This window comes from Eurosta solidaginis, chromosome 5, assembly GCF_040869045.1.
Source record: "Eurosta solidaginis isolate ZX-2024a chromosome 5, ASM4086904v1, whole genome shotgun sequence".
NCBI classification, from domain to species: Eukaryota; Metazoa; Arthropoda; class Insecta; order Diptera; family Tephritidae; genus Eurosta; species Eurosta solidaginis.
In genome coordinates, this window is record NC_090323.1 from 25249535 (window position 1) to 25267500 (window position 17966).

At 36.5% G+C, this 17966-nt stretch overlaps 1 pseudogene; it reads right to left on the reverse strand.

Annotated features, from left to right (window-relative positions):
* Positions 1-12019: 12019 nt before the first annotated feature.
* Positions 12020-13300, reverse strand: LOC137254133 (uncharacterized; annotated as a pseudogene).
* Between the last annotated feature and the right edge of the window lie 4666 nt (positions 13301-17966).

Sequence of the window (17966 nt, forward strand, 5' to 3'; positions counted from 1 at the left end):
TCTACGAAACAACCCTGGTGTTGATTTTCCGCTACACATTACTAAGCATACGTATTTTATCGTACATGGCATGACCACACTCGTGAAAGATTAAGATTAAACAGTTCTACATTTGCAATTATACTGCAAATTTAAAAGACCATACAATCTACATATGTTTTATCCTAAAAAGCAATATCAATTCCAAATAAATTATTTATCCTATAGGACTGACTTGTCACATAACTTTCTTTCGTATGATTGGCAATTAATGATCGTACGATACGAGCAAAAGCTCAGTACTTGTTATCACTTATAAACATATCCTCATGGATCTAGGTGGTGGGAGGGTGTTATGGTCTAGAAGGTTTCATGTGGTCATACCAAATCGTTCCCGATATGGTCAGGCTAGTACCTTAATGTTGCTTGTTACCGGAACATTCCGGATCTGCAACCGGCGAAAGACCATCAACATCGATTACAACAACAACATATTTAATATATTTTTCGCATTCTACAACCCATACATTTTAGCTTTGAGTTTGAAAACAAATTGTTAAAGCCATAAGATAATTACATTATATTCATTTTAAATCATGATAAAAAAACTATATATTTTTTATATGAAAAATACAAAAACCAAAACATAATGTGCAATTGGGCTTTGCGAAAGCTCCTGTCTGAAGTAAAATTTTTAATATCAGCCTTGGGACGATAGTTATTTAGTTCAAAACGTTTATTTTCTTAACTCTAGCGACATGTCTGGACGTCTTTTAATTGCCGACTCACCCCTTTGTTAACTATTAGCACTCTAGCTTTTTTAAGTGCAAAATTTTACACAATTTGGAAAATATATCCTATTTTCGGCATGTTTTAAAGAACTAATAATACTAGATATGAGTTTGATAATTTGTTTTTACTTTTTTAGTAAACTTTTATGGAGCGATTTGGGAAAAATGTTGAAAAGAACAAGAAAACCTATTATGTGTAGACATCGGCTGAGTGCTACCAATGTTCGCTCAGTATGCTGCTCGTGTTTGCTTCTACGAAGGTTTAAATGCGCGCGAACACAATACCAGTTGGGAAACAAACAATACTAATTAAATTTACGCTTTATTCTTTTCATAAAAATATAAAGCTAATAAAATAAGCAATTTCTATAGAAATGTTATTTTAAAAAGCTGTTTAAATATTTTGTATTTTTCATCATTAAAGGCATTGAAATTTTAATTAGGCACTTCAAACCAAAAATTTACCTAAGGTAGAGTAAAAAAAGTTTATTTTGTATAATAATAAAAAAAAAATAATAGTTTCCAATTCGCGTCGTGCTTCTTCTTAATTATTCCTACAATTAGCGGGACGGGACCTACTTGTTTTTAATGCCGACTCCGAACGGCATCTGCAAGGCAGATGAGTTTTCACTGAGAAGCTTTTCATGGCATAAATTCACTCGGAGTGCTCGCCAAATACTGCCGAGGTGCGACCCCGCTTAGAAAATGTTTCTTCTAATTTATAACGTTATAAACGTTACTGTTTTAGATATCACTTTGGGACAAATTTTGGATTATTTCCAGAATATTTCGAAGCCATTGTATATCTGTAACAGAATCACGAATTATTTTAAGTATAGTTTCGGGACAAGGTTTGGGAATATTAAATGATTCCGAAAATTTCATCAAAGAAGTGTCGTAATTACCCTTAAAATAATATCGAAGTGTTTTTGAAGTCATCCCGAAATGTTCGGTACAATTCCATCTCCTTCAAAGTTTTATCAAAACCTGCTGAAGCACCCCTCTACTGATTAGCATGATTTGTCTACTTTTAATTTAATGATTTGGTATGCCTTCTTATAGGTGAAAAAATTTGTTCTCGCTTTTACTCATTCTCAATGTGAGTGCGGTCGATTACCGTGAATTGGCTAAGTGGACCTTATCAGTGCGGCTTCACACCTGATAAATCTATCATCGATCAGATTTTCACAACGCGCCAAATCTAGGAAAAAATCCGCGAAATAAGAATCTACAGCACGAAAAGGAGCTGCCTACATGCCACTATGTCTGAATTTGGTTTCCCCGCAAAACTTATATGGCTGTGAAAAATGACGTCCAGCAACACCAATACTGTCGTATGCTGATGATATTATTATCTATGGAGAGCATCTTATGGTTAGTATACTCAAACAGAATCATATATGCTTTATTAAGCTTACTGATTCCGGTTTTATGGTGCTGAATCTGGGGGTTGAATTCGCGCTCAGTTTCTTCTTTTCTTCACTGAAGCAAAACACACTTGTTCATCATATACAATGAAGTAAAGCTCCAGAACTATAAAACTAATCCTTTGCTTATTATATTTATGACCATCCTCAAACATATCGTATGTACATATTAACAACCGTAATGATGCCACTATAAAAGTTGTCACGAGGGATAAGAAGCTCATCATGACTGATGGTCAAGCAAGATATATGAAGTGTACTAAATTACAATCACACACAGACTTGCTTACTTAGAAGGAAATTACAAAGTAGTTAAGAGTGAAAATTTATAAGCATACGGCGGCCGACGTGATGATGAAGGAAGTGTTCTTACCTACTAAGCACAGTGTCTGAGGTTGAAGTTACAGGAGAAATTACTTGAAAGGATTTTCTGAACGAGGCCATCGCTAAGCATTAATTTGGCAGGCATTCGGTTTATTACTCTGTCGGAAATCATCTCAGAAGAATATGTCTTACCTACAGATATGGTTGTGAACCGAGGTAAAACACGTAACCCCCTCCTTATAACAAAATATTAGCACGCCATAAATTGGAGAGAGGCTTGGCCTTAGTCCCTTGACGGCATATCATACCAAGATGGTATTAAACTAAAAAAAAATTAGCCCCGAATATACAAAATGTCTGAGTGCAATCATATGTCCTACGTGTATATGGTGAAGGCAGATAAAAGTAAATTGAAAGGAAATCCCACCATGCCACACTTGGTACAATTTCAACATTACTAAAAGTTTTATAACCAATTTATTGCACCCATATCCATACCAACTGGAAATATCGAAACCTGGCGCTGGTGTTCAACCTGTCTTTGTCCATTTTCGTCATCCCTGAAAAATAAAAAATGTCGAGGGTTGCCTCGCTACTAAAGCCTGGGTAGCAAGCTAGAGTAACATACCCTTATCGCTCAATATCTCACATATCGCCAGTAGTCAAGGCACCTGAAGCCTTCCTGCTTCCTTATTTCACTGAAGACCTGAGAATTGCCTATTATTAACATGGCTTCCGAGATAGCACCGACCAAGCTCTCGATGACCTCATATGCAAGGCGCGAGAAACTCCGAGGAGATTTTATGCCGAGATTCTCTTACAATTTGTGTCGTGCTTCTTTTTAATTTTTCTTATGATATGGCGGAACGGGACCTGCATCTTTTTATACCGACTCCGAACATCATCTGCAAGGTAGATGAGTTTTCACTGAAAATCTTTTCAGGGCAGAAGTACACTCGGAGTGCTTGCCGAATACTGCCTAGGGGTGAACCCGATTTGTTTAAACTTTTTTCTAATTTAGACAACTTTTCGTTTAAGTTTTGATATTGCTCTGCCAGGGTTTGAACCCTACACTCAAAAATAATGGTTGTGATGTCCTTTGAGGACCACATTTTTACGAGCATGCAGTCGTAATTGTGCCTTAGGTGCAAAGTCGTAACGAAATCATCGAGCCGGCTACACTTGGGGCAAATACAAAGAAACGGTCATAACCACTTCTAAAGCAAATGGCCGGCCATTTGTATGCGACACGTCTTCACACTGGAGCAAACTACAGGTCTGTCAAAACCTCGCGCTTCAGAACATCATCTACTCAGTTAGGCCTGAATACTGTCCATAAAGGAGATAAATGGAATGGTGAACAAGCAGTTTCTGCTGAATACCGAGAAACCTGGGCATCCTACCTTAAATTTAAATTTAAAAGTGAAGAGGCCCCGCTTCCCACTAACTTAAGAAGTCATCTTCGTTAGCACTATGAAGGAATCCGGCATTTAAAGAAGCAGCCATCTAAAAAAATTTGCATAAAAAGGCCCTCAGTGACATTCACAAAAAGTCGTCAGACTATTATGCCAGAAATTACCCAGTAAACCCCGTTCTCAAACACAAGTATCCAAAACTCGAATATTAGGAAAGACCCTTCCCACGAAGAAACGCGCCGTTCTAGTTCAACTACGACATAGATCAGGGGGCTGCTCAACCCCTATACACTTGTAGCACTTTTGTTTTTGTTTTGCCCTGAGTCATAGGCACTGATACAAATTCACACTTCAAATACAAAAAAAAATGTTCATAGCACTCCCATATGCCCTCACATATAATTTCGAATCATATGAAAATGCTCGAATTTCTTATGAAAGTGCCAAGAAAAAGCACTCCCGTATTAAGCTCAGGCACTTGTGTATGATGAAAAAAATGTACACCAACAATTTGACAACTAAAAATTGTTCAAAAATATGATAGCACTGAAAAAAATTTGTAATCAAAACTAATCTAATATACATATAAAATTCTTCTGTAACGGTTTTAGAGGCTGAACTCCTCCGAAACGGCTGAACCGATTCTCATGAAATTTTGTGAGCATATTGGGTAGCTCTGAGAATCGGCCAACGTCTACCTTTTTTTTCGCTACGTGCCTAGGGTTTTGAGATCAAAGCGTGGACCCGGGTAGCCCTAGAATGTGTTTATACAATATGGATATCAAATGAAAGCTGTTGATGAGTGCTATAGTACCGGATAATTTTTATACAACAGGGAGGCTAAGGTCTCGAGATATAGGCCAAAACGTGGACCCGGGTACCCATAGTGTGTTTATACAATATGGATATCAAATGAAAGCTGTTGATGAGTGCTATAGTACAGGATAATTTTTATACAACTGGGAGGCTAGGGTCTCGAGATATAGCCCAAAACGTGGACCCGGGTACTCCTGGAATGTGTTTATACAGTATGGATATCAAATGAAAACTGTTAATGAGTGCTATAGTACAGGATAATTTTTATACAACTGGGAGGCTAGGGTCTCGAGATATAGCCCAAAACGTGGACCCGGGTACCCCTAGAATGTGTTTATACAATATGGATATCAAATGAAAGCTGTAAGCTGTTGATGAGTGCTATAGTAAAGGATAATTTCCATACAACTGGGAGCTAGGGTCTCGTGATATAGCCCAAAACGTGGAAAAGGGTACCCATAGAATGTCTTTATACAATATGGATATCAAATGAAAGCTGTTGATGAGTGCTATAGTACAGGATAATTTTCATACAACTGAGAGGCTAGGGTCTCGAGATATAGCCCAAAACGTGGACCCGGGTACCCCTAGGATGTGTTTATACAATATGGATATCAAATGAAACTGTTAATGAGTTCTATAGCACAGGATAATTTTCATATAACTGGGAGGCTAGGGTCTCGAGATATAGCCTAAAACGTGGACCCGGGTACCCCTAGAATGTGTTTATACAATATGGATATCAAATGAAAGCTGTTGATGAGTGCTATAGTATAGGATAATTTTCATACAACTGGGAGGCTAGGGTTGCGAGATATAGCCCAAAACGTGGACCCGGGTACCCCTGGAATGTGTTTATACAATATGGATATCAAATGAAAGATGTTGATGAGTGCTATAGTACAGGCTAGTTTTCATACCTATTGGTAACCAGGGTCTCGAGATATAGTCCAAAACATGGATCAGGGTAACACTAGGATGTGTTTTTACATTATGGATATCAAATTGAAACTGTTGATGTGTGCTTTAGTACAGAGTAAGTTTTATGCCGCTGAGTGACTAGGGTCTCGAGATATATGCCAAAACGTGGACCCGGATACACCTAGAATGTGTTTTAACATTACGGGTATCAAATTAAAGCTGTTGCTGTGTGCTTTAGTACATAGTAATTTTTACACCGCTGGGTGACTAGAGTCGCGAGATATAGGCCAAAACAAGGACCTGGATACACCTAGAATGTGTGTGTATTATGGATATCAAATGAAATCTGTTGCTGAGAGCTTTAAAGTAATTTTCATTGTGATAATCGATTTAGTCGCATTAATCTGACGAAGCCGAAATAAAGACATGAATTAATAATACCCACATACCTTTTTGCATACATTCTATTCGATTTGCCCAAAATTTGGTATATAAATTTGCTTATATTAGTATTTACGATGCTTTTTTCTGGGAAGTAGACCAGATACGGACTGGACTGGTATAAGGACTAGGACTGGGATTGAGACTGAGACTGAGACTTAGAGTGGGAGTGGACCTGAGACTCGGAATGGGACTGGAACAAAATACATACCACCCCCTGGGACTGGCAATAAGAGATGAAGAAGAATGAGAAAAACTTGAGACAATAGAAAAGAGAGAAGAAAAAGGAGACTGAGAAAGAGTTAGAATGAGACGAAGATGGAGATAGATGAAGCGAAAAATACGGAGGGAGGAGTGAATACAAGGATTAGGAAAAAGTCTAGAGGGACGAGGGCAGAGTTAGACGGAAGAACCTTATTAAAATGTATGCTGATAGACCAAATTTAGGGCAGAACAACGTTTGCCGGGTCTGCTAGTTCATAAATAAAATTAGAATAGATAACCGACCGCAAAGCTGAAATACATATATGGGACATATGACCAAAGAATATAAGCAAAACTGTACCAAAAGAAGAGAAACCTATTCTAAATTCACATGATAATAGTTAAGAAATCACGCATGATGTCATAAAAAATGCACATCTTCGATATTGTCCTATTATTTTAGACAAGTCTGCACACTAATACTTACCCGAACCAACATTGGCTACGCAATCCACAGTATTTATGCGCAGAACACTTTTCTGAGTAGGCTTACTGTGTAATAACGAATTTTTAGTAAATTTGTCTGGATTTTGTGTTGTCGGGATTTTGCCTAGTCCAGCTATTTTATTGTTTGGGTTGTGTCTTGTCGGGATTTCTGAAAATTGTATAAAAAATATGCATTGCCGGGATTCTGAAAGTTCATATTTTGTTCAAAGTTGTATTGTCATGCAAAAACTTTTCAGGCAGTATGCCAAGCTCAAAAGGTAATGAACCGAAAGCAAGAGAAAATACAAATACACAAATGCTAAGGTACTGTACAAAACAAACATAGTTGCTTACATCAAACATATAACCACTGCCATCAAACAAGACAAAGTTTACCAACAATTTGCGGCAGGGAATACTCACAGCCAGCAATATTAATGCACGAGCCAGTTTTCTAAAACAAAATTCTGATAGTCGAAGCATTTGAAGCATTGCCAGCGCTAAACATATTTTTTTTTTGTAAAATCTTGAGGAAGATACTAAAAAACTAAACATTTTTTTTTGAAATGACAGTTAGTAGTATTGTTGCCAAAGGTGCATTAAAGAAATTTTCAAAAGCAAGTTATATTTATTTGTTTGGGAACCAGCATTAACACAACTAATAAAGTCAGCTATGAAATCCAACGAGGAATCCCCCGTGCCAATAAATTCTCTTTTGGACTAGGTGGGAAAATGGAAAGTAAAGTCCTCTCTTAGCGAACGAAAATTATGCTCTCTCTGAATGGGTTCATCGTATCCGACCTACTGCAGAAGCATGAACCATGACAACATCAGACGGGGCACCTCTGGAAGCCTTCAAGAAAAAAATTCTTCGAAAGAAATACGGACCTCTAAGAGTTGGCTGTGACGTACTCCGAAGAAGATTTAATGACCAGCTGGCTGGTTTACTTCAGATCTTGCAAAAACTATTAAAAAGTATCTTTTGGAAGTAGGTTTAGATTGCTCTTATTTTTATGCCCAAGGTTATGATGGAGCTCCAGCGATGAGTGGAGAATTTCATAGTGCGCAAGCATACATTCAATTGGATTTTCCTCGTGCCATTTATGTGCACTGTGCATCTCATAGTTTTATTTAATTTAGCGGTAAATGCAGCTTGTGATGTAGCTGGCATCAACAATGCATTGGAGACAATGGGATCAATACATGATTTTTACCGAAAGGCACAACATTCTCCAGAAAAAAAAAATGCATGTATACAAAAAGAAAGTCGAAGAAAAAAATTTCAAAGCGTCTTTCCAACAAGATGGACTTAATGTCATGAAGCGGTATCCACTTACATTGAACTTCAGCCAGCAATCTTCGAAGCCTTTAGAGAGCAGAAGGGAAAAACGACAAAACTTCAGCACAAGCTTCTCAGTTTCAGGCTGCTATTTCTACCGTGCAATTTCAAACGTCTTGCTATATAATGCAGTCTGTGCTTTCCATTGTTTTGGCTTTGAGTAAGCAATTCTAATCAGAACTTCAAGATTTGTCCGAGGCCCTGAATTGCGCAAAAGATGCTATGCGGGAATTTCAAGAAATGCGACAAAACTCAGAAATGCGCTATCACGAAATTTTCGAAAATGTAAAAAAAATATGCACAAAATACAACTTAGATATTAAGAAACCACTCATCAGTAAACATCAATTAAATAGATGCAACGTTGATACTGAGAGCGTCGAAGATTATTATAGAATCGCATTCTATATTCCATTCCTTGATGTATTCATAACTCATATCCAGAACCGTTTCATGAAACACCAATCAATTTTCGAAAATTTCGGTGTTTTTTCCCAAAAATGAGTACACCGCTGAAAAATGCAATAAACTTCATGAATTTTATGAAAGTGTTTTGAATTGTTCCAAAACTGAGTTTGCAATAGAAACCAAAATGTGGAGAAGGCGAGTCGAGGGTTAGAATTTTAAAAGCGTGTTTGATGCACTTGAGGTGGGTACAATTTTGATGATTACCTACAAAATTTGTATGCTATATTTCTTATTTATCTTATTTTTTCAAATGGTGAGACCAAATGCTTTCGAACATGTAAATAAAATATTGCGCATATTAGCCGTTCTAGCAGTTTCGACAGCAACACCAGAACGCACAGTTTCTGCCCTCAATAGGTTAAAATCATACTTGTGGAGTACAATCAGCCAAGAACGTTTGAATCAGGGCTGGGACTATCCGCATATTCGAATATCCGGATATCCATACGGATTTCCGTTGACACGGATAAAATCCGGATGGCATGGATATCCGGTTAATATTCGTTTGTGAAACTATCCGGATATCCGGTTTTTGAAGATCCGGTTAATAACCATACTTTTGGATATCCAGTGAAAGCAACAAATTTATATACCATATATATTTATTTAACATTTATAATAATAAATTCGTGGGGCATTTAAATCAATTAACAGTGAATATAAAAAGGGCTTTTATTGAGAACTATGTAATATCATGTTAAGCTATTTTCCTAATAATAGCTTAACAACCTACAAACATACTTTTCGAATAATTTTTCGATGTTTGCTTCGTTCAAATCTGGTATGCAGATATTCAACTTTTATATTCCAGTATCCGGACATACGGATATCCGGATTTTCTGTTTACGTAAATCCAACTTTTCCATTAACGAATCCGGATAGCCGGATTTTTCGCTAGCTATCCAGTTGTTCGAATATCCGGTTTATCCAAAAAATCCGGATGCAGTTCACAGCCCTAGTTTGAATGGACTCGTTTCATTGAATAGCCACATTAATACACTACTTCCAGTAAACGAAGTACTAGAAGAGTTTTTCAAAAAACCTGGGCGATTGCTGAGAAATATTTATGAGAAAAGTTAGTTTCTTAATGCTGTATGTCTATAAAGCATGAATATACAGCCAGCCATATTGCACTGACGGTTATTGGCTACGAACCAATTTTCTTGTCGTCAAAAAGGTACGAAAAATACCTCACATCGACACCATCTTCTTCAATTTTGTAAATGTCAACCTTGAGATGCCCATTTTATAATCTGAAGCAAATTTAATGTATTTTTCATACCTTTTTACGAAATCAAAATTGTAATCATATGTATTTAATTAGCGAGACTTACTCAAATTGCTTTATACAATGGTTTTTGTTATTGATATTAGAGAAAAATTTGCAAATTTTACACACGGCGATGGTTAATAGGATAAACGGTTAAAGGAATCTACCTTTATATTAGTATGGATGTTGGAGATTCGAGTTCAATATTCAACTCCTGAGAAGCTAACTGATGAAGAAGTGAAATTCAGAAACATGTCCTAGTAACCATCGCCGTTTGTAAACTTTACAATTTTCCTCTAATATCAATGACATGAAAACTGGTTAGTAGCCAAAATCGGTCAGTACTTGTATTCTTAATAAGAGTGCATATGTTCATTTATTTAAGTTTTACTGGTAATACCGTCCTTTTATCTATGATACTTTCTATCATCTCCAGGAGGGAAGGGGGGGGGGGGGGGCACCCCGGTGGAAGTACCAGATGGTAAGCGATCCGAATTTCATTGCTATGACCATTTGGCGCTAGTTAACCCAGCGAAGAAGCGATTGGCATACCTTGTTGGACGGCTATATCTATCAAAAAGAAAATTTCTTCTAGTGTATTATTACCCAAAAAAGTCCTTCATCATACAAGTCCTTCGCATCATAGAGAGGTGGGGCGATACCAAAGGACTGTCTATCAATCATAAAAAAACTGTCCTAGTGCTTTTCACCAGGAGAAGGAGAGCATCCATCCCAGAACCATCCCTGGGTGGAACTAAAATACAATTCTCAATGGAGGCAAAATACGTAGGGGCCACACTGGATAGAACCCTCACGTGGAATGCTCATTTGCAACAAGAGCTTTCTTTGCCTATACTTGACTCTCCAAAAATGGTATACAGTTAATACTGTTGTAAAGTTAATAGTCACCTATGTTTCCCTAGTTTGGTGGCAGAAGGCCACGCAAAGAACGGCAACAGAAAAACTAAGCAAACTGCATCGACTAGTTTGCATTGGCATAACAGGTGCGATGAGAACGTCCCCTCCTGATGCACTTAGTGCTTTAGTGGGAATACCTCCCTTCCCTATTCTGATAGAGAAAGAGGCCACACTAGGCGCACTAAAACTTCAAAATATTTCGAAGTTGAAGCTGGGAAACATGATATGGCATATGAAAATAATAAAAAGTTAATAGGAACAACTGCGTGACGTAATGTCCCCTAAGCTCAGAATCTCACGGAACTTTGAAGTGTCCATTGTGGATAGAACCCACTAGTAAACAGGGAATCCTTATAATGACCCTGACTCAGAAGTCTAGTTCACGGATGGATCGAAATTCGATGACGGAAGCTGAGAAATCGATACCAATGGGATACTACCCCACCACATTTCAGGCAGAAATCCATGCCGAAAAGTCTTGTTTTGAAATAAAACTGGATAAACAAGAAATGGAAAAAGGCGAAAAGTTTTATATTATTTTTCGTAATCAGCTTGTTCAAACAATTCCCTTCTGGCTTTAAATCCCTACCTCCTCATTGCATAATTTATTATTATTGTTTACGAAGCCTTACCTATTTCCATTGCATATGCCCGAGCTTTCATGCGAACATATGCATAACTGTGTGACGATAACATAAGTTTGTTCTGTATAACTTTTAAAACTATCAAAGTAACCAAACTTGCTCCTTTAAAGAAGAAGACATTTGTAGAAAGTACTCTATTAATGACATTTGCTTTCATGTATCTCTGTGCACACATTAGGATAGGCCAAAGAAATTTCTCTTATATTATAGTAAAATTATAGTTCTATAAAAACAAGAAATAAATTTAAGGCGCGACTACCTCCAAAGAGATTTTAGGCCGAGCTTCTCTTCCAATTTGCATCGTGCTCCTTTTAGTTTTTCCTACAAATTGGCGCGACGGGACCTACCTGTTTTATGCTGACTCCGAACGGCATCTGCAAAGCAAGTGAGTTTTCACTGAGAAGCTTTTCCCTTCATTAATAAATTAAGTGAATAACATTCCTTTAAAAAGTTTCAAGCGTAAGCTTGCTGAAAATGACCAATAAAAAAGCAACATACATACATAAGTTTTTCAGATAGGACCTTTAGAAAATTTCACGCTCAACAACAATAAGAAATTGTATATAAAAATTTTAATTACATAACAAATTTCTGTTTTAGTATGAATATTATAAAGAAAAAATTAATTTTTTTTGGCACTGCTGACAATTGAACGAATTCCGGGCAATCCACAATCAAATGTTTTCCTCTAACGAACCCACCATTCACCTCGAAATGCTGCATTATTTTAGCAACAACACGCGATGGCAGTATATCCGGATTACCGGTAAGACTACGATAACCCATAAGATTATGATCGGCAAGATTGCTCGCTAATTGTAAATGGCTTACGAAAGCCTCTGTATCAATGCCACGTACCTGTGACGGTTTATGAAAACGTTTTGGTATGCGTGATAGAATATACTACGAACCCACTGGATCAAAACCCAAATTAATCAATATAGCCTCAGGATCAGGTTTACGAGCTTCCAACAAACTATCAACACTCGAATAATGACTCGATGAATCTGGGTGTATAGAATGTTGACGTTTGAGCAAAGACAAGTTGTGTCGTCGGGACTAGCAGCGCTGTTGGCCGTATCGGTTGTATTCGTATTTGTAGTGGTAGACGGATCAAAAGACTCTTCATGCTTAAGACGACGCTCACGATGTGGTGGCGTCGGCAGATGATAATGATGATGATGTTGTTGCAATTGATTATTAAAGAAATGTTGCTGATGTATGCTCATCATTGACGATATCGTTATATAGCTAGTATTATCTGGCAAGGACGACGGCTGTCCGTCATCAAATGGTGTGCTGCTATTGTGATTTATTTGTTGTTGGAAATGCTGTGGTTGTTTATTCGCAAGGTGGTGTGTGTGCTGCTGGAAATCTGTTCCCTACGCGATGAGCCCAATAATGAACCGGAGGCTAAAATTGTTGTGGGCTGTTATTGTTGTTCGTGTGATAGTTTATATTGTTTCTTCGTCCTCCTCTTCCAAATCGGCGGCATAAACATAATCAACATCGTCCAGTTTGGTAGTGAGTTTTTGACGTTGTAAGCCTTTGCGACGCGTTAGACGATGTGGTAGAGGAATGCTGCTAGAATGTGTCGATGATTATGATGATGATAATGCTGATTTTTCGCTATTCAATCGTAGTGTACTTTGTTTTGTTGGTGTAGCGTAGGTGCTTGGTATGCGCTTAGCTGGTGACTAGCTGCTGTTGTTTGCTGTAATTCGCGTTGACGCTGTAAATGCGTCTGGCGCATTTCATTTACATTGCTCGGATTAAATGTGACTTGGGTATCGTCGGATGTCTTGTTGTTGCTATTGTAGTTGTTGTTATTGCTGCTGTTACTATTACTAATGTCATGGTGCCTATTGTTTATATACTTATGTTGTTGCTTTTACTGTTCCCATTGCAATCGTAATGCCATTGTGCTTCCTTCATTACATCTACACCAAGTTGTGCTTGCGTGTGCCTTATTGCATCTACTTGATAGAGTTGAGTTAATTTTTTTTATATTTTTTTGTATACAAATGTTTTAGTATAACTAAAATTTTTTGTTGAGCCCAACACCAAGGTTTCCTTAAATAAAACACTTGGATGTGTATTTTATTTTGGTTTTATTTTTCAATATTTCGACTTCAGTCTGAAGTCATCATCAGGACTGGAAATAACATATAAACATAATTATTAAAAATCCAAAAAAGGTATCAACAAACATTCATTACTTACATCTTAAGGTGCGCTTTGAAGACTAAAAAACAAACGATTATATAACAAACGATTTGTATTAGAAATGCTACAAATTTTGGAAAATGAATTTCAAATCAGACACGGCCGATTGTGCATATGCATACCGCAACCTGTTTCTAATAGCGTTTTCTTTTCTGATATAAATTGTTGCCTAAGTAAATGGCAAAGCCTTAATAGAGTTACTCCTGCCGTAGCATTATGCGTCATGCCCACCTATGCAATACATTTGCGGCATTATGCATCATGAACTTCTATGCCAATGCATTTTTACGAACCGACCACACCCAATCATAGCATAATCATATTACAATATTATGCGACATAAATTACATTGACCCAACACAGCGGTAAGCCAACATCAATTGAATGCCGAATACGAAACCCTTGTCAGTTCACACCTTAAAATTTTTGCTCAGTCACTCACCCCGGTCAATACACTTGCCGATCGTCAATGCTAGTTTGTCACCAAAATATTCACACACAACTAATTTACACTGTTTACTTTGTTAATGTGAATCACCCCAATTATTCATACACAAACATTTTACATGGTTTACATAAATAGCAATCTGCTGACTTTGCATACCATTATTACAAATGTACATATTTTTAGTTTGCTAGTATTAGAATAATTATGTATGTGCAGGTTAAGAAATTATGTATAAAAGAGAAAGAATTTCTTCAATAAAATTAATTATTTTCAGACATTGAAGATGAAACCTTTCGCTTTATTAATTTTAACTTTTCAGCTCATGCGAAAACATAAATGGCTACCCTGTGTATTAGCTGATTTTAATAATAAAAATTCGTTAGCAATTATTTCCTTCATTTCAATTTTCTTCGCTAAAAATATGCGAATTTACGAAATAAATTGTCAAGATCAGCTGGTTTCGAAAAGTTGCACTGCCACACCGCCATTTTATGCAGGGTAAAAGTGTAACGCTTTTGCGCTGCGAGCAAGCAAACAATTTCACAAAAGAACGAAATACCCCGTAAAGGCGTTACCTGCTTCTTATAATAGAACTAAATATATAAACAACCTTTGTGCGGCGTACAAAAAGAGTAACACTTAACAATAAAACTTTATAAGTGAAATATCATTGATCCAAAACAATTTTTTGCTAGGTTATTATTCTAGTCTACGACCCTTTTAAACCTTTTAAACTTGTTTTAAATCTAAGTTGCCGTGGTCTTTAACAGATCAAGTCCATTTGCACTAGAAATATTTCCAACTATAAGGGAAATAGGTGTACCCAATTATATTACGAAATGTAAATTTTTCTTCGAGTTATGGCACCCGAAGCACTGAAAATTGCTTAGAATAAAAGGGCGGTGCCACAACAATTTTTTCAAATTTAAGTGTTTTCCAATTTAGTGTTTTAATTCAATTTAGAAATTAAAACTCTATTGATACAAAGCTCTTTTTCGCTACGATATAGCTTATTATTTTCGTCCACGACCCTTTTAAAAATCTTTTGTATAAAAGTGGGCGTGGTTCTTAACCGATTTCGTTAATTTTTCTTCAAAGCATTCCTTATAGTAAGGGCAACCTCTCCGCCGAACTTTGTTACGATAGGTTTAACGATTTTTTATTTATGATTAATAATATTTGTAAAATTGATTTTATCACAAGTGGGCGGTGCCACGCCCATTTAAAAATTTTTTTTTTTAATTTTTATCAATAGTCTCAATGTCAGTCCTCACGCCAAATTTCAACATCCTAGGTGTATTATTTACTAAATAATCAGTTTTTTTTGTGTGTTTCCAAAATGTTATATATATATAAAAAGTGGGCGCGGTTATTATCCGATTTCGCTCATTTTCAATACCAATCTATTCTGGGTCAAGATAAGCTAGTGTACCAAATTTGGTGAAGATATCTCAATATTGACTCAAGTTATCGTGTTAACGGAGAGACGGCCAGACGGACATGGCTCAATGAAATTTTTTTTTCGATATTAATGATTTTGATATATGGAAGTCTATATCTATCTCGATTCCTTTATACCTGTACAACCAACCGTTATCCAATCGAAGTTAATATACTCTGTGTGCAAAGCACGCTGAGTATAAAAACAGCGCTGATCAAATTATTTACATATATGTATGTATGTACGTTCTTCTTCGGGACAACAACTATGACATGCTGGAATGGTCATCTGTTTGCTGTCTTATGTATTGTTGCTTTATATGAATTTTGTTTATGATTACTGTTCTTTTGCTTGTTTACTTTTTCTGTCTATACCAATTGTATGCTTGTTACATGTAACTATTGTAGAGAATTTTTAGTCTTCAAAGCGTAGCTTAATATGTAAGTAATGAATGTTTGTTGATACTTTTTTTTTTGGTTTTTATACTCAGCGTGCAGAGTATATTAACTTTGATTGGATAACGGTTGGTTGTACAGGTATAAAGGAATCGAGATAGATATAAACTTCCATATATCAAAATCATCAGTATCGAAAAAAACCCCTTTCATTTGATACCCATATCTCGATATCTCGAAAAGGCATCCACCTATAGAACAAAGGCACACTTCCTTTTAAATAATCATTAACACCTTTCATTTGATAGCCATATCGTACAAACGCATTCTAGAGTCACCCCTGGTCCACCTTTATGGCGATATCTCGAAAAGGCATCCCGAAATGGAGTCCACCTATAGAACTTTGGCTCACTCCCTTTTAAAATACTCTTTAATACCTTCCATTTGATACCCATGTCACACAAACACATTCCAGGTTTACCCTAGGTTCACTTTCCTACATTGTGATTTTCCCTTATTTTGTCTCCAAAGTTCTCAGCTGAGTATGTAATGTTCGGTTGCACCCGAACATATCCTTCCTTACTTGTTATTTTTTTAATTAATAATATTTTTTGAACTTTCATATCTCCATTGCTCGTTTGGTTTTGCCTTGTTTTTCTATTTAATTAACGTCTTTTCGTATGTATTATGGCGTTTACTATTGTTGTGTTCTGGTAGTTGTTGTTGCTTTCGCTCGAACCTTTTAGCACTTTGCAGCCAATTTTTTGTTATTGCTTTCATATTGGTTTGCAATTGTTTTTGTAACCTTATCTCAGCTAAGGCGTTATTTATGTATTTCAAAGTCTTTTCAATATTTAATTTTGCTAATTATTTCTATTTAAGCTCATTAGATTTTGTTTGTTATTTCTTAGTCGAATCGCAATTAGTGTTTTCTTTATTTATTTGTTTGCTTGAACTCATTAATCTTCACTTCTTATTTTGTTGCTTTTGTTATTTTGCGCTTTGTACTCACCTATCTCTAGATGAGCGTTTTTTCATAATAATGGCAGAAATACACTCGCCTCGTGTTCCAATGACACATATGGTTCACACTGTTGTTGCATTTGCATGTTAAATCTCTATCCGTATCTGGTTCATGTGTCATTGGAACACGAGATCGGAGTGCTTGGCGACCACTGCCTAGGGGTGACCAAGCTTAGAAAAATTTTCCTGTAATTTAAAAGACTTGTTTCTAAAATTTTGATGTTACTTTGCTCGGGGCGTGAACCCAGGATCTTCGGTGTGGTAGGCGGAGCACGCTACTATCACACCACGGCGGCCGCTAAAATTATTGTTCTGGATAACCAAAAAGATAGCCTGTACCAATTTTTGTATAATGTTTGGTGATGTCTCATCACCAATTTTACATATTCTTATAAGGAATTGAAAGGTCTAAAAAAGACTCAAGAAAAAGTTTAGTAGGTTTAGTAGTTATTGGAGATTAAATTTCAACCTTAAATTGTAAGATATGGTTTGTATGGAAAACTAAAGTCGCAATGACGTTCCTAAGAACAACAAAAAGAAATACTGACGTTTTTCGGGCTATCTCTTTGCATGTCTTGGTAAATTTTTTCAGTAGCAAAAAAGGTTTATTTCCCTGGCTCACCCTAGTACATATGAACTCGTTTGCATTTAAGTATGCTAGTGCTCATATCAGCGCACTTCCAGACAATTTCTCAACTAACCTTAGTGTTCCACTTGGGGTAGTTTGGGAAATCGCAGTCAAACTAGTCGAGGTTGTTGCAATAAGTTTTTCAAAAAATACAGACATGCCTACGTAGTATGCTTATATGAATAAGATATGCTTGTATGTATTGGGACATATGCGATTTGAAACTGTTGTGTAAGCAAGAATTTAAAATTGAATTGCCGTAAAATATGCACAGAATGCATATCAATTCATTTGAATTTGTTTGTGGATTATGCAAACAATACGCAACAAGCTTCGCTACATTTTTAAAATCTTGTTATGGG